This window comes from Mustelus asterias, chromosome 2 (assembly GCF_964213995.1).
Source record: "Mustelus asterias chromosome 2, sMusAst1.hap1.1, whole genome shotgun sequence".
NCBI lineage: Eukaryota > Metazoa > Chordata > Chondrichthyes > Carcharhiniformes > Triakidae > Mustelus > Mustelus asterias.
This window is the reverse complement of record NC_135802.1, coordinates 124,152,043-124,177,352: the sequence shown is the minus strand read 5'-3', so window position 1 is coordinate 124,177,352 and position 25,310 is coordinate 124,152,043. Positions and strand designations below refer to the sequence as shown.

General features: G+C 44.2%; 1 protein-coding gene and 1 long non-coding RNA gene across 2 annotated transcripts in view; one reads left to right on the top strand and one right to left on the bottom strand.

Moving 5' to 3' along the window:
- The window catches only part of phactr1 (phosphatase and actin regulator 1), a 550,549-nt gene that overhangs the window by 112,315 nt on the left and 412,924 nt on the right, over positions 1–25,310 (top strand). The window lies entirely within an intron of this gene.
- LOC144511032 (uncharacterized) lies at positions 8,838–9,438 on the bottom strand. Its single transcript, XR_013500733.1, has 2 exons — positions 9,235–9,438; positions 8,838–9,177 (listed from the first exon to the last, which is right to left on the bottom strand). It is a non-coding gene; the product is annotated as an uncharacterized LOC144511032 (long non-coding RNA).

The following is a 25,310-nucleotide window of genomic DNA, read 5'->3' as shown; positions in this document are numbered from 1 at the left end:
GCCAGTGTCTAATCCAATTTACTACCTCCCCATGTATACCTGGTGACTGAACCTTCCTAACTAACCTCCCATGAGGGAAATTGTCAAAGGCCTTGCTGAAATCCAGGTAGACAACATCCACCGCCTTCCCTTCATCCACTTTCCTGGTAACCTCCTCGAAAAACTCTAATAGATTGGTCAAACATGACCTACCACACACAAAGCCATGTTGACTCTCCCTAATAAGTCCCTGTCTATCCAAATATTTGTAGATCCTATCCCTTATCACACCTTCCAATAACTTTCCCACCCCCGACGTCAAACGTACTGGCCTATAATTTCCCGGATTTCTTTTGGAACCTTCTTTCAACAACGGAGCAGCATGAGCCACCCTCCAATCATCCGGCACCTCCCCCGTGAATACTGACATTTTAAATATGTCTGCCAGGGCCCCTGCAAGTTCAACAGTAGCTTCCCTCAAGGTCCGTGGGAATACCCTGTCTGGTCCTGGGGATTTATCCACTCTGATTTGCCTCAAGACAGCGAGCACCTCCTCCCCTTTAATCTGTAAAGGTTCCATGACCTCCCTACCTGTTTGCCCTATTTCCGTAGACTCCATGTCCATTTCCTCAGTAAATACGGATGCAAAAAAACCACTTAGTATCTCCCCCATCTCTTTTGGTTCCATACACAGTCTACCACTCTGGTCTTCAAGAGGACCAATTTTATCCCTCACTATCCTTTTGCTCCTAGCATACCTATAGAAGCTCTTTGGATTTTCCTTCACTCTGTCTGCCAAAGCAACCTCATGTCTTCTTTTAGCCCTCCTGATTTCCCTCTTAAGTAGCTTCTTGCACTTTTTATACTCCTCGAGCATTTGATCTGTTCCTTGCTGCCTGTACATTTCATACAACTCTCTCTTCCTCTTAATGAGTGTTACAATCTCCCTCCAGCACCAAGGTTCCTCATTCCTATTTACTTTGCCTTTAATCCTGACAGGAACATACAAACTCTACACTCTCAAAATTTCTCCTTTGAAGGCCTCCCACTTTCCATTTACATCCTTACCAGAGAACAGCCTGTGCCAATCCACACTTCCCAGATCCCTTCTCATTTCATCAAATTTGGCCTTTTTCCAGTTCAGAACTTCAACTCGAGGACCAGATCTATCCTTATCCATGATCAGGTTGAAACTAATGGCATTATATACCTCTATATACTGATGTAGAAAATTCTCCTGTACACATTTTACAAACTCTACCCCGTCTAAACCTTTAACAGTATGCGAGTCCCAATCTATATGTGGAAAATTAAAATCCCCTACTATCACAACTTTGTGTTTCTTGCAGTTGTCAGCTATCTCTCTGCTGATTTGCTCCTCCAATTCTCGCTGACTATTGGGTGGTCTATAATACAACCCCATTAATGTGGTCATACCTTTCTTGTTTCTCAGCTCCACCCATAGGGCCTCTGTAGACAAGCTCCCTAATCTATCCTGCCTGAGTACCGCTGTAACATTTTCCCTGACTAACAATGCCACCCCCCCACCTTTTATCCCTCTGCCTCTATCCCGCCTGAAACAATGGAACCCTGGAACATTGAGCTGCCAGTCCTGCCCCTCCTGTAGCCAAGTTTCACTAATGGCTATAATGTCATATTTCCATGTGTCTATCCACGCCTTCAGCTCATCTGCCTTCCCCATAATACTCCTGGCATTGAAATAGACACACCTCAAAAGATTATTTCCACCACACTCAACCCTTCCATTTGTGATTTTGCTTGAACTAACCTGTCTTTTTCCCCCTGCTCCACTATCTGCTCTGGCACTCTGGTTCCCATCCCCCTGCAAATCTAGTTTAAACGCTCCCCAATAACACTAGCAAATCTCCCTGCAAGTATATTGGTCCCCTTGTAGTTTAGGTGTAACCCGTCTCTCTTGTACAGGTCCCACCTGCCCCAGAAGAGGTCCCAATGATCCAAGAATTGGAAACCCTGCCCCCTGCACCAGTTCCTCAGCCACGTGTTTATCCGCCCAAGCATCCTACTCCTGCCCTCACTGGCATGTGGCACAGGTAACAATCCTGAGATTACTACCCTCAGGGTCCTGCTTTTTAACTTCCTTCCAAGCTCTTTGTACTCGCTCTTTAGGACCTCCTCACTCTTCCTTCCTACGCCATTTGTACCGATGTGTACCACGACATCTGGTTGATCACCTTCCCACTTTAGAATGCTGTGCACGCGATCAGAGACATCGCTGACCTTGGCACCTGGGAGGCAACAAACCTTGCGGGAGTCTCTGTCCCGACCACAGAACCTCCTGTCCGTACCTCTGACCATTGAGTCCCCTATCATTACTGCTCTCCTCTTCTTCATCCCACCCTTTTGCACTGTCGAACCAGACTCAGTATCAGAGTTCCGGCTGTCGCAGCTTGTCCCAGGTAAAGCATCTCCCACAACAGTATCCAATTCAGTATACCTGTTGTGGAGGGGTATGGCCACAGGGGAACCCTGCTCTGCCTGTCCTTTCACATTGCCATTTCCTCTCCTTACAGTAATCCAATTTCCTGTGCTCTGCTGCTTAGGTGTAACTATCTCCCTAAAGCTACTGTCTATATACTTCTCATTCTCCCGAATTAGATGGAGGTCTTCAAGCTCCTTCTCCAGTTCCCTAACACGCTTTGCTAGCAGCTGCAGCTGGATGCATCTTTTGCAGGTGCTGTGGTCAGGGATACCGGAGGTCTCCCTGATCTCCCACATCCTGCAAGAGGAGCATTCCAACATCTTGCCTGGCATTTCTTTTTCCACTCTTTAAACTGTCACCGCTCTGTGTTCCCACTCTTTAAACTGTCGACGCTCTGTGTTCCCGCTCCTTAACTGTCGCCGCTCTGTGTTCCTGCTTTTTAAACTGTCGCCGCTCTGTATTCCTGCTTTTTAAACTGTCACCACTGTGTTCCTGCTTTTTAAACTGTCACCGCTCTGTGTTCCCACTCTTTAAACTGTCACCGCTCTGTGTTGCTGCTTTTTAAACTGTCGCCGCTCTGTGTTCCTGCTTTTTAAACTGTCGCCGCTCTGTGTTCCTGCTTTTTAAACTGTTGCCGCTCTGTTTTCCTGCTTTTTAAACTGTCACCGCTCTGTTTTCCTGCTTTTTAAACTGTCCCCGTTCTGTTTTCCTGCTTTTTAAACTGTCGCCGTTCTGTGTTCCTGATTGGAACACAGAATCAAAATGGAACTAGCTTAGTGGTTAAAAAAAAAGGGGCGGAGGACAAGTTGGGCTGAAGGGCCTGTTTCCATGCTGTAAACCTCTATGACTCTATTTGCAATTCTCTTGTCTTTTGGCACCACCCCAAGTCCAAGAAAAGTATGGTCAGTGCCTCTGCAATTTCCATTCTCACTTCCTTTGATATCCTTGGCTACATCTCATCCTGTCCAAGTGACCTTTTAATTTTAAGTACAGACAGCCTATCCAATACCACCTCCTAATTTTCAAGCATCTAAATTACACCATGACCTGTGCAGAATCTTGTTCCTTGGTAAAAATGATGTAAAACATTCAACTGAATACCTCAGCTATGCCTCTACCTCCATGTGTAAATTCCCTTTTTGGCCCCTAAATGGCACTGCTCATCTTTTACTGACATTTTACTCTTTATATGGCTACAGAAGACTTTGGATTCCTTTTTATGTTAGATACCTGTCGCTTTTCATACTCTCTTATCTTAGCTTCTCTTATTTGTTTTTTCACTTTCCTTCTGAACATTCAGCCTGGTTTTCAGTTGTATGATCCAACTGACGTATGTCTATCGCACACTTTTTCTTCTTCAACTCTAATCAATCAGAGAACTCTGGATTTGTTTGCATTATATTTTTCCTTTTATTGGAATGCTCCATTACAATGCTCGAACTATCTTCTTTAACGACAGCTGATTGTTCAGTTACCATTTTTCCTGCCAACCTTTGATTCCAATTTATCTAGCCTCGATCTATTCTTATCCCATAGTGGTTGACTTTTCCTGAGATAATTATTCTTACTCTGGATTGTTATTTGTCTTTTTTCTTAACCAACCTAAATCTTATGATCCAATTATCACTGTTCCCTGGATGTTCCTCTACTCACACTCAATCCACTTGACCCACCTTATTTCCAAGAACTAGGTTTAGCACTGCCTCCCTTCTCATTTGACTGGAAACACTGCTGTAGGAAATGTTCTTGAACACATTTCAGAAACTCTTGTCCCTCTCTTTACACTACTGTTTTACACTACTACTATCCCAGTCTTATTAGGATAATTAAAGTCCCCCATTATTTGGATAATTAAAATCCCCCATTATAGGATAATTAAAGTCCTCCTACTTGATAATACTTGCACCTGTCTGTAATTTCCTTGAAAATTTGTTCCTCTACATCTTTCCCATTGATAGGTGGGCTAAGCAATGTAATTCACCTTCTTTGTGTCTTAGGTCCAGCCAAATAGACTCTGTCCTTGACCCCTCTGGGACATCCTCCCTCTCCAGCACTGAAATGTTCTCCCTCATCAACACTGTCACCTTCCCCTTTTCTTCCTGTCCTATCTTTGCGCAATCTCATATCTGAGTATTGTTGTAAAAAGAGACAATCTGTCAAGGCTTTTTGCTTTGCACTCATCAGGACAGAATTGCAAGAATACAAAATTCCAAAGGGAATAACAATTTGTACTGCAAGAGAAGAGGGCACTGATTGGTTGGCAGGAGGAATCTGATTGGTAGAGGCATTGCCATGGAGAATGTGCCAGGGAAGTTAATTTTCAACATTGTATTTCCACTTAGCAATCTTTACCTTTAACTCACCAATCTTACTTACCATCCCTATGCAATTACATACTTGCACAATAAGATAAAAGCAAAATACTGTAAATGCTAGAATCTGAAACAAAAACAGAAAATGCTGGAAAGTCTCAGCAGATTTGATAGCATCTGTGGCGAGAGAATGGAGCCAACGTTTTGAGTCTAGATGACCCTTCAAAGGGTCAGACCTGCTGAGATTTTCCAGCATTTTCTGTTTTTGTTGTACTTGCACAATAATCCTGATTTAGACTTTATTACTTTCTCCCTTACCCTGAACACAGAATCACAGAATTGCTATAGTGCAGTAGGAAGCTAATCAGTTCATCGAGTCTGCACTGGCTCTCTGAAAGAGCATTCTACCTATTCTCACCCCCTGCCTTGTTCCAGTAACATAGAAACATAGAAAGAAACATAGAAAAACTACAGCACAAAACAGGTTTGTGCCGAACATATTCCCACAAGTTGTGCCGAACATATTCCTACCTTTTAGGCCTACCTTACCTATTCCTTCTTTTCAGATAGCAATTCAATTCCAGCGATCGAACCTACATCCACCACATTCTCAGGAAGTTCAGTCCAGACTCCAACCACCCTCACTTTCACTTCATTTCTAATTACTTTGAATCTGTGTCCTCCAGTTCTTGATGCTGTCTTGAGTTTTTCAATATTTACCCTGTCCATACCCCTCAGGATCTTGAATGTCTCAATCAATTCTCCTCTCAACCTTCTTTTCTCCAAGTCAAACAGTCCCAACCTCTCCAATCATTCCTCAGAGCTAGTTTTTTTATCCCTGGAATCATTCTTGTGAGTCTCTCTCCAATGCCTCACATCTTTCCTCCAGTATGATGTCCAAAACTGGAAACAGTACTCCAGATGAAGCCTAATGATTATCTTATATAAGTTCAACATGACCTCCTTACTTTTGTATTCATGACCTTATTAATTAAGTCTAAGATACCATATGCTTTATTAACTGCTGTCAGTATGCCCTGCCATCTTCAATGACTTAAGCACATGTACACTGAGGATCCTCTGTTCCTGCACCTCCTTTAGAGTTTCTAAACAGTTGACAATGTTTCCCATCTTCATATCATCTGCAAATTTTCAAATCATGCCCTGAACACCATAGTCTAAGTCATTAATATATTTCAGGAAGAGCAAGAATCCCAACACTAACACCGGGGGAACACCATTACAAACCTTCCAATCTGAAAAACAACTATTTACCACTTCTCTCATTTTCCTGTCACTCAGCCAATTTCTTATCCAAGTGCCTAGTTTCTCTTATTCCACGAGTTAGAATTTTGCACACAAGTATGTTGTGTGGCACAGTATCAAATGCCTTTTGAAAATCCATGTACACTGTATAAACAGTATTGCCCTTACCAACATTCTCTGTTACCTCCTCAAAAAACTCCAACAAGTTAATTACACACATTTTCCCTAATGAATCCATGCTGGCTTTCCTTAATGATCCTGCACCTGTCTAAGTGACTGCTGATTTTGTCCCAAACCATAGTTTCCAGAATATTCCCGACCACTGAATTCAAACTCACTGGTCTGTAGTTGCCAACTTTATCCTTGCACTCCTTTTTGAACAAGGGTGTGACATTCGCAATTCTCCAGTCTTCTGGCACCACCCTTGTGTCTAAGGAAGACTGCTACTGCCTCTGCAATTTCCACTCTCACTTTTCTCAGCACCATTGGATGCATCTCATCTGGTCCTGACGCCTTATCTATTTTAAGTAAGAATAGCCTTTCCAAAACCACCACCTTCTCAATCTTAAATTCCTTGAGTGTACCAGTTACCTATTCTCTCACCTCAGCCTAGGTAGCATCCCCTTCCTTTGCAAAGGCAGATGCAAAGTATTCTGAGAATACGTCTGCTATCTCTCATGCCTCCAAGGTCAAGTCTCCTTTTTATTCCTAATCGGCACTACTCTTCCTTTTACCACCCTTTTATTATTTACATGCTTATAGAAGGCTTTGGAATTCCCTTTTATGTTAGCTGCCAGTTTCTTTTCATGCTCCCTCTTTGCTTTTCTCATTAATTTTTTTTTTCACTTCCCAATATGAAGAAAGTAAGGAGGTGTGGGATAGAGGGAAATTTGGCTGATTGGATAAGTAACTGGCTACCTCATAGAAGACAGAGGGTGGTGGTGGATGGAAATTTTTCGGACTGGAGACCAGTTACCAGTGGTGTACCGCAAGGATCAGTGCTGGGTCTGCTGCTATTTGTGATTTTTATCAATGACTTGAAGGGGGGGGCTGAAGCGTGGATCAGTAAATTTGCTGATGACACCAAGATTGGTGGAGTAGTGGATGAGGTGGAGGGCTGTTGTAGGCTGCAAAGAGACATTGATAGGATGCAGACCTGGGCCGAAAAATGGCAGATGGAGTTTAACCCTGATAAGTGTGAGGTGATTCATTATAAATGTGAGGTGATTCATTTTGGTAGGACTAATTTAAATGTGGATTACAGGGTCAAAGGTAGGGTTCTGAAGACTGTGGAGGAACAGAGAGATCTTGGGGTCCATATCCACAGATCTCTAAAGGTTGCCACTCAAGTGGATAGAGCTGTGAAGAAGGCCTATAGTGTGTTCGCTTTTATTAACAGGGGGTTTGAGTTTAAGAGCCGTGGGGTTATGCTGCAACTGTACAGGACCTTGGTGAGACCACATTTGGAATATTGTGTGCAGTTCTGGTCACCTCACTATAAGAAGGATGTGGAAGCACTGGAAAGAGTGCAGAGGAGATTTACCAGGATGCTGCCTGGTTTGGAGGGTAGGTCTTATGAGGAAAGGTTGAGGGAGCGAGGGCTGTTCTCTCTGGAGCGGAGGAGGCTGAGGGGAGACTTAATAGAGGTTTATAAAATGATGAAGGGGATAGATAGAGTGAACGTTCAAAGACTATTTCCTCGGGTGGATGGAGCTGTTACAAGGGGGCATAACTATAGGGTTCGTGGTGGGAGATACAGGAAGGATATCAGAGGTAGGTTCTTTACGCAGAGAGTGGTTGGGGTGTGAAATGGACTGCCTGCAGTGATAGTGGAGTCAGACACTTTAGGAACATTTAAGCGGTTATTGGATAGGCACATGGAGCACACCAGGATGATAAGGAGTGGGATAGCTTGATCTTGGTTTCAGATAAAGCTCGGCACAACATCGTGGGCCGAAGGGCCTGTTCTGTGCTGTACTGTTCTATGTTCTATGTAAGTGTGAGGTGATTCATTTTGGTAGGACAAATTTGAATGCGGATTACAGGGTCAAAGGTAGGGTTCTGAGGAATGTGGAGGAACAGAGAGATCTTGGGGTTCATATCCACAGATCTCTGAAGGTTGCCACAAAAGTGGATAGAGCCGTGAAGAAGGCCTATTGTGTGTTAGTGTTTATTAATGGGGGGTTTGAGTTTAAGAGCCGTGGGGTCATGCTGCAACTGTACAGGACCTTGGTGAGACCACATTTGGAATATTGTATGCAGTTCTGGTCACCTCACTATAAGAAGGATGTGGAAGTACTGGAAAGAGTGCAAAGGAGATTTACCAGGATGCTGCCTGGTTTGGAGGGTAGGTCTTATGAGGAAAGATTGAGGGAGCTAGGGCTTTTCTCTTTAGAGCGGAGGAGGTTGAGAGGTGACTTAAAGAGGTGTATAAGATGATGAGGGGGATAGATAGAGTGAACGTTCAAAGACTATTTCCTCGGGTGGATGTAGCTGTTACTGAGGGGCATAACTATAAGGTTCACGGAGGAAGATATAGGAGGGATGTCCGAGGTAGGCTCTTTACTCAGAGAGCGGTTGGAGTGTGGAATGGACTGCCTGCTGTGATAGTGGAGTCGGACACTTTAGGAATTTTCAAGTGGTTATTGGATAGGCACATGGAGCACGCTAGAATGATAGGGAGTGGGATAGCTGATCTTGGTTTCGGACAAAGCTCGGCACAACATCGAGGGCCGAAGGGCCTGTACTGTGCTGTACTGTTCTATATTCTATTTGGTACTTCTATTGTTGTGGGAAAAATCCAGTAGTAGTCAGATCTCGAGATTCCAAAACACAGTTTATTCAACGGAGCTCCGTGGAGACAAGGCACAAGTCTGTAGCAAACCTTCTCTCAGTAAAATGATGGGAACGGTCCATCTTTATACTTTCTACACAATAGATGGACCGGAGATTTGAACATTATCACATCGTTATAGGCAGATACAAACAGATACAGACATTTAACATAGTATTGTTCTTATGAATGGGTACATTTCCTATGTCTGTGGCTATCAATGGTTGGTTTCGGCTTTTTCAGGTGCTAATCGGTTTCCCTGCATTCATATTTTCCCGCTCTTCCTATGACTAATCTATTCCCTTTGTCTCGGGTTTTTTCCTTACCTAAAAGATGTCTTCCTATGACTAATCTATTCCCTTTGTCTCGGGCTTTTTCCTTACCTAAAAGATGTCTCGATCCTTGGCTTGGCTTCCTGAGGTGTTTGTTTACTTTAAATCACTGTCTGTGATTTTTAAATGGCTTGTCTGTTGGGTTTGATTTGAAGTGATCTTTGTATAAGTGGAAGCCGGTGTCTGTTTTATGGTTCATCTCCCAGTTAACTCTTTATGTGCCAGGCAGCTATTTTAAAGTGTGCTTTCCTTACATATTTCCCCTTACAGTCCCTCCTTTTGGTCGGATTATAGCTTCAACAATCCCCAGACCAACAATTATACATTCACATATATAAATTTTCGTTCTTCTCTCCTTCTTTGTTTCTTCTGATGTCTTCATTTCTTCTGATGTCTTCGGGGATCTTCATTAGGGGCTCTTCTTCGAAGTACACACTGGCTCCTGGCACAATTCTTGTCAACATTATTTTAAAACAGACTTTAAGGCATCCAACAGTCAGACAACAGACAATTATAATGACAATGAGTATGACCAATCCATGTAACAGGTACGACTCCCAGGACCCCCCCACTAGCCATGCCAGCCAACTACTTCCTCTCTTGGGTCCCTGTCTGAAGCTATCAAGTTGTTTCCTGATGTCATTGATGACCTGTGTAATGTTGTAAGACTCACCTGTGACATGGGTTATGCATTTATTGCCTATGATTGCACATACTCCCCCTTGTTGTGCTAACTGGTAGTCCACTGTGTATCGTGTCTGTTGTGCATATAATCTCAGTTCAGCCATTTCTTGGTTAACAGCCTCCAGTGCTTTTGAAGTGCTGTTTCCCAGGATTGTTAGTCCACAAACAATATGGTTTCTATTCTTTGCTCCAATTACCCCGGCTGACGCCCCCAGAGATAAAGCTCCAAGGAACCCATACCCCAGTGAGGATCCCAGTGTACCCGGGGCTTCCCAGTCAGCGCAGAATTCCCTGCTAATAGCCCGAGTTACTATTCTCCTCCGAATGTACCCCTTCTGAGGGCATGGGACAGTCAGTGGTCCGATTGTTCCTACTGCAAAACGGTTTGGGAGGTTTGGTGTTTCTGTCATGTAGGTACCATTGAAGAGGAACACATATCCCTTCTTAGCTCGGTAAGACTTAGTGTCCCGATTATGAGTTTGCTCATACTGCCAATTGTTCAGTTTATTTGGCTTCCCGTTTGATTCCACCACCTGGTAAGTATCAAATGGGTATGTCCATTTGGCTGAGCTTACGTGAGTTCCATTGCATTGCCCACAAATAAGCTGTCTTCCCGCGGTTATATTTAAACATTTCCGTTCATCGCAAATACAAGTAATCTGCCCCTTGTTAACCCGACAATGTTGACGGACACACTGCGTCTGTACACAGGAATCATTCTTAGGGACCAAGGCATAGGCACATCCCCACCCCTACCCGTAAAACAAAGCGGATATCTTGCAGTATCTGAACAAGCTTTTCCTCCCACCTGTTGGGACCCCCCGCATGCAGGATCTGTGGGGTTTAGAAGTCCCACACATCTCCCCTGTATACCTCTTTTATATTTGCCAATTTGTCCCTTACAGGGTGTATCTGATGTATCTACAGTATATAGAGGCTTTATAAAGCACTGGTTAGGCCCCATTTGGAGTACTGTGAGCAATTTTGGGCCCCACACCTCAGGAAGGACATACTGGCACTGGAGCGGGTCCAGCGGAGATTCACACAGATGATCCCAGGAATGGTAGGCCTGACATACGATGAACGTCTGAGGATCGTGGGATTATATTCATTGGAGTTTAGGAGGTTGAGGGGAGATCTAATAGAAACTTACAAGATAATGAACGGCTTAGATAGGATGGACGTAGGGAAGTTGTTTCCATTAGCAGGGGAGACTAGGACGCGGGGGCACAGCCTTAGAATAAAAGGGAGTCACTTTAGAACAGAGATGAGGAGAAATTTCTTCAGCCAGAGAGTGGTAGGTCTGTGGAATTCATTGCCACAGAGGGCTGTGGAGGCCGAGACGTTGAGCGTCTTCAAGACAGAAATTGATAAATTCTTGATTTCTCGAGGAATTAAGGGCTATGGGGAGAGAGCGGGTAAATGGAGTTGAAATCAACCATGATTGAATGGTGGAGTGGACTCGATGGGCCGAATGGCCTTACTTCCGCTCCTATGTCTTATGGTCTTATGGTCTTATAAGTCATGAGGGGTCCACCCAGGGGTGGCTACAAATAGGGCTTCTACAGATTGTGTTAACGGGTAACATACAGTTCGATTCCCGTGTAAATGTATGTGAGCTTTGTAAAACAAATTATCTTCCAACCCAGTTAAATTTACAGTCGCAACAACGCAAAATAATAGTTACATACGCGATTACATACATATATCAAACTTAACACTATAATTCAATTTTTACAAGTTATTTTATCTATTAACCTGCGCACGCCAGCCGCTCTTGCTTGCAGTCTTTGCCTGTGTTGAGGAAAGCAGTTCTGTTAGTTCATCAATTTAGCTACTTATCCCCTTTGTATAATTTCAGCTGTGTCCAGTGCTTCCAGACACCTTTCCCTCTTATGTCTATACAGGCACAGGTGTCCCCACTAATTATAATTTCATATGGCCCATTCCACTTTGGTGCAAACCCTGGTTTGTCGGGTAATGTTTTCACGAGGACGCGACTTCCCACTGTTGGGATGTCAGGGAGCATTTCAAGCTCTCTCTCTGCATCTTTTATTTCCTGATTGTCTTTTACCAATTTGCGCATCCCTTTTAGCTGGGTGCTCAGATCCAGAACGTATCTCCTGATTTTACCTTTTAGTGGACCAACATTGGTCCCACCTGTTATGATGCTTTCTGGTAATTGCATCGCCCGTCCTGTCATTAGCTCATAAGGGGTTAATCCGGTTGTCCGGTTCGTGGTAGCTCTTAATTTCGTTAAAATAATGGGCAATACCTCTGTCCACCTTCTCCCTGATGTTTGTATGGCTTTAGCTAGTGCATTATACATTTTAACTATATATCCCCCTTCCATAGAAAGCTTAGTGTGAATTAAATAACATTTTGTAGTGGCCTTTTTTGGCTGCAGCTGGACATCCATTCATTTGTATGTAATCTTATCAAAAGACATCGCTTTCCCCATTAAAATCACATGCCATACAGCTCCAATCTTTATATGATGTACTCTTACATTATCTCTAATTTGATCATTTGTTTGCGTGTAAGCGCCGCACCACAGTACTTCACAAAATAATTATGTTTTTATCAATACACAATATATAGTATATAAATATATCATACAAAGTTGGTTAAGGCTTTTCAGGATTTGATGTTATTCTTGTGTCTATATGGCAGTGCTATACTGTATAATAAAAATAATCAAGCGGCAGTTGTATCATACCACTTTACACATCGTAACCGTGATATCCAAACCCTTTTAATTCAAGCCGTTTCCATTTTTAAACTGAGCTCCAGGTCAAAACCCCCGCACTCTAGGAAAAATAACAGGCGCCAAATCAAATCAAAGTAGGTACAATACATACCAGTTATTTGATTAGGAACATTTTGGTTTCTTAACTGGCTAGATTTTAAGCTTTGCAGTGTTTTTATATTTGGCAAACCTTGAACAATAGATGGCACATGAAATTCTGACGGCAGTACATAATTTTAACCAGTTCAGAATACTGAACTATCCGACGTTCGTAAATCGCGATATTCTGCGATTTAATACTGTATTTCACTGACTTGATATACTTTAAACTGACTCATAGACAATATATTTACCTCAGTCTTTTGTTCCTGCTTTTCTACCTTTCCACAAAATTACTTATTTTCTTCTCTTAACTTCTCAACTAACTCTTATAATTTCTACTTCAAGACAAAGGAAAGAGCACATGGTTCCTTCCAAGGTTTAAATCCTTTCTTAACATTAAAACATTAAAGCAAACAACAACAAAACATCCACGTAACCACTTTGTTTAAACACACACAGACACACATGGAAGCTTCCAACATTCATTCCACAGCACATCCTTTTTCATTCAAACTTAACATTTCAAACTGGGATGAGAGTAAAACATTCAAAGAGAATACAGAACGTTGATTAAGACAGTCGCTTTTATTCTTCTTTCTTCCAAACTGTAATTAACTCAAAACAGAAGTAAATTCAAGAAATCTTATCACTTTAATCTTTAACAGTTTTAACACTCCCCCAGCCCCCCTGAGGCTAAACCAAGGTGCAACGCACTGCACCCACTGCCTGCAACAAACATTCCACAGGAACAAACAGGCTTCTCCAGCTCCCTGCTCTCAATCTAATACAACAACAACCACCTACATTCGACAAGCTTCCAGATCACACAAACACACTGAAAGACAAAAACTAAGATCTCTCCTATCCATCTCCAGGTATGCCACTAGCCCATTCTACCAATTCATCGTGATCTTGGGACATAATCACTCCCATTTTTAGGATGAATTGGTGAGCACTAGAGAGTCCATCCTTAAAAGCCTGGATGAACGCTCGATCTCCTTGCCCTGGATTCCCATGTCCTGAGCACTCTTGGTATATCCGGAACAGTCGTTCCCCGTACTCAGAAGCTCCTTCTCCCTTTAGCTGCTTTGTGGTGGTAATTCTGCTCCAGTTAGTGGGAGCATTCCCTAAGACTCTCTGAATTTCTTCTTTAAACTGTAAGAAGGGTGCCTGTTGGGCATCTATCTCTGCTGTTAGGGGAATTACATGTGTCCACCATCCCCCATTATAATCCTGCGCTATAGGGGCAGCGGGTCCACCTGCTACCTGCCTCCACTTATCCGTTGGACAGGCTGCCCTGACCAGCTGGTATACGTCTCTTAGGTGTAATTGGTGTCCTTCCCAGATTGTGTCTAATTCTTCCCAGAATTTAGTGTTCGCGCTTCTAGGTTGTAATTTGCCCGGGGAAGCCATTATCTGCTGTCTCTCACCTGGGGTAAAGGGTTTATAATTTGCCTTTGGTTGCGCTGCTGTTCCCCCTTGGGTTACTGGCGCTAAGTTGTGTTCTAGCGCTTCCCACTCCTCTGAGGGAGTGGTTGGTGCTTGCTGGGTGGACTCATAAGAAGGTCGAGGATCAGTTTCCCCTCCCCACTGCCTTTCTAAAACCTGGTTTTGTTTTTCCAGTTCCCTCACTCGGGATTCTAATTCTCTAATCCTTTCTTTATCTTCTCTCCACTTCTTAGTAGAGGCGACTACTTGCTCAATTAGACCAGCTAACTGATGTGTTAACATTACTCCTATCTTTTTTGTTTTGTTTCTCTTTTCTTTATCTATCCACTCTCTCTGCTGCTCTAATGTTTGAGAAGTATCCCAGCCATCTTTTTGCATTCTCTTTATTAACTCCTTCCTGTCTGCCATGTAAATTTCAATGAGGGAACCTGCAGATCCCCTTTTAACTCCACTATCTGCCATTTCGCAGATTTCACTAACCCCGGCCACGATTACTCTTTAGTAAAGTGTGCTCTCCACCGTAGGGACTTCACTACCCCCAGCCACTATTACTATTCTTAGCAAAGTGTGCTCTCTACCGTAGGGACTTCACTACCCCTGGCCACTATTGCTATTTTCACACCGTGTTTCACTGCCGTTACAGGGTTTCAAGTTATACTCACGGCTTCCACCTCGGCAACGTGCTTCTCCACCGGAGTCCGGTTTAGGTCAGAGTTGATCAAACTCCTGTTCTGCCCCGCTTTTCACAACATTGACAGTACAGTTCCCAACTTTTCAAACTTTCATGCAATCAGATGGCAACTCTGCGTCTGTTCGCCACTACAGAGTTTGATGTTAAACCGACTTCTGCCCCTTGTGCTTCACAATCCTTAGTGCCCTTGGTGTCTCTCACTCACTTCAATTCCTGACCTTCACATGGCAGGTTTCTGCTCTTAATAGCCAGTCGAAGGCAGAGATTTTGAGACAGGCACTACCTTGTCCTTTTGTTGATCAGCACAAGTCACAGTTACTTATTACTATCAGCAGTTAGTACTTATCACTATATCAGATACACAGTACAAATACCCTTTAGGTTTCCCCCTTTTAAACTGTATTTTTGATCCGATCTGACTCTCACAGATTCCGTGATCTCTACCCCGGTTCCGATCGTGGCCAATCGATCTCACCAGTAATAGGATCCTGCTGACTACGCCAATTGTTGTGGGAAAAATCCACTAGTAGTCAGATCTTGAGATTCCAAAACACAGTTTATTCAACGGAGCTCCGTGGAGACAAGGCACAAGTCTGTAGCAAACCTTCTCTCAGTAAAATGACGGTACCGGTCCATCTTTATACTTTCTACACAATAGATGGACCGGAGATTTGAACATTATCACATCGTTATAGGCAGATATAAACAGAAACAGACATTTAACATAGTATTGTTCTTATGAATGGGTACATTTCCTATGTCTGTGGCTAACAATGGTTGGTTTCGGCTTATTCAGGTGCTAATCGGTTTCCCTGCATTCATATTTTCCCGCTCTTCCTATGACTAATCTATTCCCTTTGTCTCGGGTTTTTTCCTTATCCGAAAGATGTCTCGATCCTTGGCTTGGCTTCCTGAGGTGTTTGTTTACTTTAAATCACTGTCTGTGATTTTTAAATGGCTTGTCTGTTGGGTTTGATTTGAAGTGATCTTTGTGTAAGTGGAAGCCGGTGTCTGTTTTATGGTTCCTCTCCCAGTTAACTCTTTATGTGCCAGGCAGCTATTTTCAAGTGTGCTTTCCTTACATTTTTCCCCTTACACTATATTCAGCCTGATTCTCCATTGCATGTTCTAACTGACATCTGTCATATATGCGCTTCTTCCCTTTTCATTTTCACCTCTATCTCTCTCGTCTTCCAAGATGCTCTCGATTTATTTGCCATATTTTTCTCTTTGGGAAGATACCTATACCTATATCATTTTCTTGAAGGTAGCCCATTATTCATCCACCATCTTTTCTGCCAAATTTTGAATCCAACTCACTCAACTCAGCTGCATTCTCCTCCCATCAAAGTAGGCTTTTCTTCAATTAATTATCCATGCTTTGGAAATAGTGAGAGAGTCATAGAGGTTTACAGCATGGAAACAGGCCCTTTGGCCCAAATTGTCTATGCCACCCTGTTTTTTTAAACCCCTAAGCTAGTCCAAATGCCCGCATTTGGCCCATATCCCTCTATACCCATCTTACCCATGTAACTGTCTAAACGCTTTTTAAAAGACAAAATTGTATCAGCCTCTACGACTACCTCTGGCAGCTTGTTCCAGACACTCACCACCCTCTGTGTGAAAAAATTGCCCCTCTGTACCCTTTTGTATCTCTGCCCTCTCACCTTAAACTTATGCCCTCTAGTTTTAGATTCCCCTACCTTTGGGAAAAGATATTGACTATCGAGCTGATCTATGCCCCTCATTATTTTATAGACCTCAATAAGATTGCCCCTCGGCCTCCTACGCTCCAGAGGAAAAAGTCCCAGTCTATCCAGCCTCTTCTTATAACTCAAACCATCAAGTCCCAGTAGCATCCTAGTAAATCTTTTCTGCACTCTTTCTAGTTTAATAATATCCTTTCTATAATAGGGTGACTAGAACTGGACACAGTATTCTGAGTGTGGCCTTACTAATGTCTTGTACAACTTCAACAAGACGTCCCAACTCCTGTATTCAATGTTCTGACCGATGAAACCAAGCATGTTAAATGCCGCCTTCACTCTGTCCACCTGTGACTCCACTTTCAAGGAGCTATGAACCTGTACCCCTAGATCTCTTTGCTCTGTAACTCTCCCCAGCGCCCTACCATTAACTGAGTAAGTCCTGCCCTGGTTCAATCTACCAAAATGCATCACCTCGCATTTATCTAAATTAAACTCCATCTGCTATTCGTCAGCCCACTGGCCCAATTGATCAAGATCCTGTTGCAGTCGGAGATCATTTTCTTCACTGTCCACTATGCCACCAATCTTGGTGTCATCTGCAAACTTACTAACCATGCCTCCTATATTCTCATCCAAATCATTAATATAAATGACAAATAGCAATGGACCCAGCACCGATCCCTGAGGCACACCGCTGGTCACAGGCCTCCAGTTTGAAAATCAACCCTCTACGACCATCCTCTGTCTTCTGTCATCAAACCAATTTTGCATCCATTTAGCTACCTCACCCTGGATTCTTCTTTTTTTTTCTTTTAGTACAGCACAGAACAGGCCCTTCGGCCCACGATGTTGTGCCGAGCTTTATCGAGATTCTGTGAGATTTAACCTTATGCAACAACGTATCATGCGGTACCTTGTCAAAGGCCTTGCTAAAGTCCATGTAGACAACATCAACTGCACTTCCCTCATCTACCTTCTTGGTTTCCCCTTCAAAAAACTCGATCAAATTTGTGAGACACGATTTTTTAGGTTGGTCATTGAAAGGACAAAGCACAGGATTGCTTTAAGTCACAGCTGCTTTAAGTCACATGTGACATATTTTCTCTTGTTTAACCTTCCCAGAACTAAACATTACTTCTAACAAATATTAACACGAACCACCAGGTTGGTAATCATTACAACAATGTAAGATTGATCCCAGATGTCACAGATTACCAAAAGGGGCTGAGGAGTCACAAACAGTGTTATGTGGTTTATTGAGAAGTGACAGTTCAAATATGGGTAGGTAATATGGATAGAGTTCAGCAATAGGAAGGGTGTAGTCACAATGTTGGGGGTTTACTATAGGCCTCCCAACAGCCAGCGGGAGATAGAGGAACAGGTATGTAGGCAGATTGGCAAGATGTTAAAGTAATAGGGTTGTTGTGGTGAGTGATTTTAACTTGCCCTATAATGACTGGGACTCATTCAGTGCTAGGGACATGGATGGGGCAGAGTTTGTAACGAGCATCCAGGAGGGCTTCTTGAAGCAGTATGTAGATAGTCCAACTAGGGAAGAGGTCATACTGGACCTGATACTGGGGAATGAGCCCAGCAAGGTGATCGATGTTTCCATAAGGGACCAGTTCGGGAACAGTGACCACAATTCAGTAAGCTTTAAGGTATTGATGGATAAATATAAGTGTCGTCCTCAGGTGAGGCTAAAATGGGGCAAGACTAATTCCAACAATATTAGGCAGGAACTGAAGAATTGTAGATTGGGGGCAGATATTTGAGGGCAAGTCAACATTTGGCATGTGGGAGGCTTTCAATTGTAAGTTGAAATGAATTCAGGATCAGCACGTTCCTGTAAGGATGAAGGGTAAGTATGGCAAGTTTTGGGAACCTTGGATTACGAGAGATATTGTGAGCGTAGTTAAAAAGAAAATGGAAGCATTTGTCAAGGCTAAGAGGTTGGGAACACACGAAGCAAGTGTGGAATACAAGGAAAGTAGAAAGAAACTTAAGCAAGGAGTAAGGAGGGCTAAAAGGGGTCACAAAAAGTCATTGGCCAGTAGGGATAAGGAAAATCCCAAGGCTTTTTATACATAAATAAAAAGACAGAGGGTATCCAGGAAGAGTGTTGACCCACTCAAAGACAGGGGAGGGAATCTATGCGTGGAGCCAGAGGAAATGGGCAAAGCATTAAATGAGTATTTTGTGTCAGTATTCACCAAAGAGAAGGACTTGGTGGATGATGACTCTGGGGAAAGGTGTGCGGATAGTTTGGGTCATGTTGAGATCAAAAATGAGGAGGTATTGGGGGTCTCAAAAAGCACTAATGTAGATAAGTCCCCAATGCTTGATGGGGTATACCCCAGAATACTGAGAGAGGCAAGGGAGGAAATTGCTGGTGCCTTGAGAGAAATCTTTGTATCCTCACTGGCTACAGGGAGGTTCCAGAGGATTGGAGAATAGCCAATCCTCTGGGACCTCCCCTGGTCTCAGAGGATTGGCAGGTGGAGTAGGTAGTCAAGAAGGCATACGGCATGCTTGCCTTCAGCGGCCAAGGCATTGGGTTTAAAAATTGGCAATCATGCTGCAGCTTTATAGAACCTTAGTTAGGCCGCACTTGGAATGTATTCTGGTCGCCACACTACCAGAAAGATGTGGAGGCTTTGGAGAGGGTACAGAAAAGACTTACCAAGATGTTGCCTGGTATAGAGGGCATTAGCTATGAGGAATATATGGGCGGCAGGGTGGCACAGTGGTTAGCGCTGCTGCCTCACAGCACCAGGGACCTGGGTTCGATTCCCGGCTTGGGTCACTGTCTGTGTGGAGTTTGTACATTCTCCCCCTGTCTGCGTGGGTTTCCTCCGGGTGCTCTGGTTTCCTCCCACGGTCCAAAGATGTGCGGGTTAGGTGGATTGGCCATGCTAAATTTCCCCTTAGGGTCAGGGGAACTAGCTGGGCTAAATGCATGGGGTAATGGGGACAGGGTGGGATTGTGGTCGATGCAGACTTGATGGGCCAAATGGCCTTCTTCTGTACTGTAAGATTCCAGGAGAGGTTGGAAAAACTTGGTTTGTTCTCACTGGAACGACGGAGGTTGAAGGGCGATCTGATAGAAGTCTACAAGATTATGAGGGGCATGGACAGAGTGGATAGTCAGAAGCTTTTTCCCAGGATGGAAGAGTCAATTACTAGGGGGCATAGGTTTAAGGTGCGAGGGGCAGGGTTTAAAGATGTACGAGGCAAGTTTTTTACACAGCGGGTGGTTGGTGCCTGGAACTCGCTGCTGGGGGAGGCAGTGGAAGCAGATACGATAGTTACTTTTAAGGGGCATCTGGACAAATACACAAATAGGATGGGAATACAGGGATATGGTCCCTGGAAGCGTAGGGGGTTTTAGTTTGGTCGGTGCAGGCTTGGAGGGCTAAAGGGCCTGTTCTTGTGCTGTAACTTTCTTTGTTCTTTGTTCAAATGCAACATAACACATTGTCAGAAAAAAACGTAGTAAGCACAAAACCCTTAAGTGGTGAGGAATGTTTACTAGTCCTGGACGGACAGATAAATACCAGGACTGGACAGTCTGAACTTATTACCAGAAGAAATGATCTGTTCTTCTGCCGTCACTTCTCAAGCTGGCTGAAGTGTTAAGCTGAAGCTAACATGGATCCATCTCAGGGAGCATTCCTTCTCCAAATCTCAGATTACATTTCTGCAAAGGCCTGTGTGTGCTTGGCTAGGTAGCAGGCTATTATGAAAAAAAATTGAACCTATCTTGGCCATGCTATTCTTTGTTTGTGTTCATTCTGGCAACGTGCTGAAGAAACGTTTTGATTGGAGAGGGTGAGAGAGAGCCATTTCTATAGCATTGAATTAATTCATTAAGGTTTAATAAGGCCATTAGACTCCCATTTCTTACATCAGGGAATCATTGACTGTATATACATGGCTCTGTACATGCAGCAACACCTGCCACCCCCCCCCCCCCCCCCCAACTCTTCCCGTGTCAACAGGGAGATGTATAGTTGGTGTTAACCATACAGAAACCATCCTGTCCATGAATGCCCGCCATCCTGACAGCAATTGTAATGTCTTCAACTTGAAGCAATTTGTCATTCCTGCTGCTTTCTGACTACCAAGAAGAATCAGGAGACAAGGAATAGCCCCTCTGTACATGGTTGGTAACCCCCTTCCATCATCCAAGGACAACATTTGTACAATGTAAGCCATGTTGCTACCAGAGATGTCATGTTTAAACAATGCTTCTGATGCCTAGACCACTCAAGGGGACAATCGTACACTCTTCAGAGGCTTTATCAAAGTTTAGAACATAGAAAAAATACAGCACAAACAGGCTCTTCAGCCCACAAGTTGCGCCGGTCATGTCCCTACCCACCGAGGCTTATATATAGGCTTATCTATAACCCTCCATCCTATTAAGTCCCATGTACTCATTCAGAAGTCTCTTAAAAGACCCTATCGAGTTTGCCTCCACCACCACTGACGGCAGCCGATTCCACTCACCCACCACCTTCTGAGTGAAAAACTTACCCCTGACATCTCCTCTGTACCTACTCCCCAGCACCTTAAACCTGTGTCCTCTCGTAGCAGCCATTTCAGCCCTGGGAAAAAGCCTCTGAGAATCCACCCGATCTATACCTTTCAACATCTTGTACACCTCTATCAGGTCACCTCTCATCCTTCGTCTCTCTCCAAGGAGAAAAGACCGAGCTCCCTCAGCCTATGGCATGCCAACCAATCCAGGCAACATCCTTGTATATCTTCTCTGCACCCTTTCAATCATTTCCACATCCCTCCTGTAATGAGGCGACCAGAACTGAGCACAGTACTCCAAGTGGGGTCTGACGAGGGTCTTATAAAGCTGCATCATTATCTCCCGACTTCTAAACTCAATCCCTCGATTGATGAAGGCCAGCACACCATACGCCTTCTTGACCACCTCCTCTACCTGCGAGGCCGATTTAAGAGTCCTATGGACCCGGACCCCAAGGTCCTTCTGATCCTCTACACTGCTAAGAGTCTTATCCTTGATATTACACTCCTTCATCCCATTTGACCTGCCAAAATGTACCACTACACATTTATCCGGGTTGAAGTCCTTCTGCCACTTCTTCGCCCAGTCTTGCATCCTATCTATGTCACGCTGCAGCTTCTGACATCCCTCCAAACTATCCACAACACCACCAACCTTCGTGTCGTCGGAAAACTTACCAACCCATCCCTCCACTTCCTCATCCAGGTCATTTATGAAAATGACAAACAGCAAGGGTCCCAGAACAGATCCCTGGGGCACTCCACTGGTGACCGACCTCCATTCAGAAAAAGACCCGTCTACAACCACTCTCTGCCTTCTGCAGGCAAGCCAGTTCTGGATCCACAAGGCAACAACCCCTTGGATCCCATGCCCTCTCACTTTCTCGAGAAGTCTTGCATGGGGGGACCTTATCGAACGCCTTGCTGAAGTCCATGTAAACCGCATCTACCGCTTTTCCTTCGTCAATGTGTTTAGTCGCATTTTCAAAGAACTGTGTGTTGACTTGTTGTGTCGTCAGAATATAGGTATCATGAGGGTGCAACCATTGTCACTAGGATCCTCAGAGGGCACCTCAGGAGGAAGAGGAGGCATCTTTGACCTCCCTGTTCCAACTGTCGCAGAACTCCTACTCGGACTCCACTTCCCTTCGGCAATCTTTCTTTCACCCGCATGGCTCACTATTTCCTATCTTCTCATCCATCTGGGATGCCCCCCCAAGATCCTGCAATAAAAAACACCAGAAAAAAAATTCTGTGACAGTTTTATCCAATAATACATCCAATTAAACAGACATGACTGAATTATTCATTCTTGTACATTCCCTTATTGCTGCCCTGCAGGTTCCTTTGCCTGACTGCTGAAAGGTTGCTAACTTTCACTGGGGAGACTGCAGATGACCTTGAATTATACCCTCAGGCAGCTCTGGAATTTGAGGGCAAGTCTTTGATTGCGGCACCTCAGCATGGAAGGCTGCAGTCTGGGATGGGTGGCTGAAAAGGATCAAAAAAAACTATTTGCATCGTAGAAGAGGGGGAAAACATGCTAGCAGATGAATTGCTGAACTGATGTGAGAACCTACGTATGTAGGTTCTCACATCAGTTCAGCACTAGTGTCTACAGCCAGTGGCAGCAGTCTGAACTGCATGACAGCAAACATTGCGACATGGTGGGGGGGCGGGGGAGGAAGCGGGGGTGGAGGGGTCGATTCTCCCATCCTGCTGCGGTGATTTTTTAGTGCAGCAGGCCGGGAGATTTCAGCAGAGGCCGGATTAGCGTTATCAGCGCTGGGTGATCAGCGCTGGGTGACCAGCTCCAAGCGCATCTCCCAGCGCCGGATTTCTGGTGTCGCCAGCTCCGCGCCAGAAATGAGTGCAGAGCTGCATAAATTATTTAAATAAAGATTTTATTGTTATTTAAATATAATTAGCGGGCCTGGGACTGAGATCTCCGGGCTCGCTGGGAGTATTTCACTCCAGCGGGGTTTACGGTAGCTCCCCACTTTCGGGGAGTTGGCGGCCTGACACCACTGGAGTAAAGGGAGGGCAATCGGGGTTGGGCGTGGGGGGGTGTCCCTTTGGCATTAGCAGCTTGGCAGTGTCAGCCTGCGCCCCCTGGCACTGCCCAAGGGGCAAAGTGTCAATGCCCTGAGGGCATCTTGGCACTGCCCATTTGGCATGGGGCAGTGCCATGAGGGCATGGCCTGATGGGGGGATCGGGGTGGGGTGGGGAGGGGGGAGAATTGGGGCTGGCTGGGGGGGGGGTAGGATTCGGGGCTGCTGACAGATCGGCTCATGTGGATTGGCCTGCTGAGTGCTCTGCTGCCGGCCTCCTTGGCAGGAATACGCCCCGCCCTCAGATTTTCAGCGTGAATCACACTAGTGCACTCAGCAGTGCACAGAGTGTGGGAGATTCACTGAAAACACCAGCGTGATTTACTCCAGTTTTCATGCAAATTCGACACTTGGAATTTTTGGGGGAGAATCCCGGCCAGGGCGTCTACTACCTATGCTGCAGGGGTAACTAGGAGCGCTTTCAATCCTGGTTGTCTCACTACAGGAAAGATGTGGAGGCTTTGGAGAGGGTGCAGAAGAGGTTTACCAGGATGCTGCCTGGATTAGAGGATATAAGCTATAAACAGATGCTGGACTGTAAGACGAATTTTCTGAAGGATGTCCCCTTGGGGTGCCCTGTATTTGTTGAACCTCACTCAACCAATACATAGACTGCGAAAGACAGCATATATTTAAAGAACGAAAAGGAATTTATTTGCTAATGCATGCATCAGGAGAGAGACACAGTCATTGAAGGTTGACTGCGCTCTCTGACCTAATATTTCCAGGTAAAATTATTATATTATTCTGAACATTTCAATATCCCACCCAATCTGATCAATCAGACTGGAGGCTCAATCACAACATTATTACCTTAATCAATAACGTTCCACCTGTCAACAGGAATAGGAGGAATAGGAACAGGAATTATTGTCCATTTAGGTTCCTTCCCCTTTACCGAGGAAACCTAACCAACGTCATTACCAATAACCAAGGCCATAACGAACACCTATGATTTTTAATTGGTGAAAGGAGTCATTCTTTTGCTGGAACCTGGGCCTCCTTTATCAGCTTGAGAGACTGCTCCAGCCTCGCTACCCATGAACGAACTTACTCTGTTAAATAGCAAGCCTATGATTAAACTTGCCTTTTGCATATCCAAAAACAGATAACAGAAGTTGCTTTTCTATGCTCCATTGTATTCAAGAAGTTGGTCTGCCTACCACTGTATTTCCTATCATGTTGCATTCAGAATGAAGTTGGCCAAGGTGCACAATACAGGGTTGAAAATACAGTTTAAGCTTATAATACTTGGTTAATTTGTGGTTATACAGTTTATAATACCTTTGCAATTTATAATACCTTTGCATATATTGTTCCAGGCACATTGTGAATTCTTACTATACATATATATAAGACACTTTATAATGATCTTAACCTAGTCTACTTATTATGGTAAAACTAAAATGAAGGGCCTCATACTAAGAATTCTATACTACCTCCCGTCATGGACATACTAGGATTGTTTTCTCTGGAGTGGCAGAGGCTGAGGGGAGACCTGATAGAAGTCCATAAATTGTGAGAGGCATAGTTAGGGTTGACAGTCAGAATCTTTTTCCCAGAGTTGAAATATCTAATACTAGGGGGCATGCACTGAAGGTGAGAGAGGCACATTTTTTTACACAGAGAGTGGTAGATGTCTGGAACGCACTGCCAGGGATGGTGGTGCAGGCAGATACGATAAGAGGGGCTTTTAGATAAGCACATGAATATGCAAGGGTATGAACCAACAGCAGGCAGAAAGGATTAGTTTAATTTGGCGTCATGTTTGGCCCACGCCTGTTCCTGTGCTGTACTGTTCTATGTTCAGACCCTGCATCACTCAGGGTCCACAAGTGTTGCAGTGGGCCACCATTCCATACTGGAAATGATTGCTCCCTGCTCTGCATGATTTTCTCAGTCATACTGAAAACAGATTCTCCAATGGACTCTGACAGTGACAAAAGGGTATGTAACAGGCCTTCCAACGCACGAAGCATCATCAGCATTCTCCTGTAGGGCCACCCCATCACATTGCACATATCTCCTCGAGCAGGAGATATGCTCTTCTTCCAGTGAGCTGGCAAACTATTCTTTATGCTGGATGTAG